Below are 1305 nucleotides of genomic sequence, written 5' to 3' on the forward strand. Positions count from 1 at the left end.
AAAGACAATTTCCCTCACCTGACAGATCTCTCTTCTTGTCCTTTTAGAGCCATATCAATCTATTCTCAATCTTTACCCCTCACCAACCTTAACCCTGGTAGCCACTAATTTGCTAATATTCTCTATAATTTTGTCATTTCCAGAAAAATCATAAAAATCATACATATGAAAGTTGACTTTTTTGACTGAGCATTATTCTCTGGAGATTTATCCAAGTAATTGCATGTATCAGTAGTTTGTTTCTTTTTATTGATGTTAATGTTCTGAGTAATATTTCATGATATGGATATACCACAGTTTGTTTAACCATTTTCTAGTTGAAGGACATTGAATTGTTTCTAATTTGGGGCTGTTACAAATGAAGCTGCTAAAGAAACTCCTGTAAACTTTCTATGTAAACATAAAATTTTATTTTACTGACACAAATGTCCAAGAGTGAATTGCTGAATCTTTATGGTAGTTGCATGCTTCATTTCTTAAGAAACTGACAAATTGTTTTCCTGAGTAGCTATACCATTTTATTTTCCCACAAACACATGTATGTGTAACCTAGTTTTTCTGTAACTTCACCAACATTAGGTGTTGCCAGCATTTTTAATATTAACTGTTCTAGGGCCAGTAGATGGTATAGTGGTTAAGGAACTGGACTCTCACATAACCAACCATGGTTTGAGTCCCAGACCCATCAGCTTGAAACTCATGCCAGGCACATGTGCATGCCTTTCCAAAATCCTGAGAAGAAAATGGAGAAGGGATTACAGTGTGGCCATCCCTGCCCCCGGGATAATTTTCCACTTTCTATCTGTCTGTCTGTCTGTCTTTGTACCTCCTCAAGCTCACTCACCCTATGGCAAACATCTCTCTAAAAAAAAATAAACAAACATACAAACAAGAAAAAACTAGCTATTCTGATAGGTGTATAGTAATATTTCATTGTTCATTGTGGTTTTATTTTACATTTCCCTAATAATTAATGAGGTTGAATATATTTTCATGTGAGTATTAAGCCACTGGGTCTGTGGCTTAAACCATGGTTGACTACATGAGAGTCCAGCAACATAAACATTATGCCATCTGCTGGTCCCAGCATCTCCCCTTATGATAGCTTTCTAAATATTTTATTTTAGAGTAATTTAACATTTATGGAAAATGTAGATATTACAGAGTTCCCATGTACCACCCAATTTTCTTTATTATTAAGGTCTTTCATTAGTATAGTACATTTGTCATGCTTAATAAACCAATATTGATAATTATTAGACTCATACTTCATTAAGATTTCCTGGGACCAGCAGATGGCGAAAT

Source organism: Tupaia chinensis, unplaced genomic scaffold (assembly GCF_000334495.1).
Source record: "Tupaia chinensis unplaced genomic scaffold, TupChi_1.0 Scaffold144630_1, whole genome shotgun sequence".
NCBI lineage: Eukaryota > Metazoa > Chordata > Mammalia > Scandentia > Tupaiidae > Tupaia > Tupaia belangeri.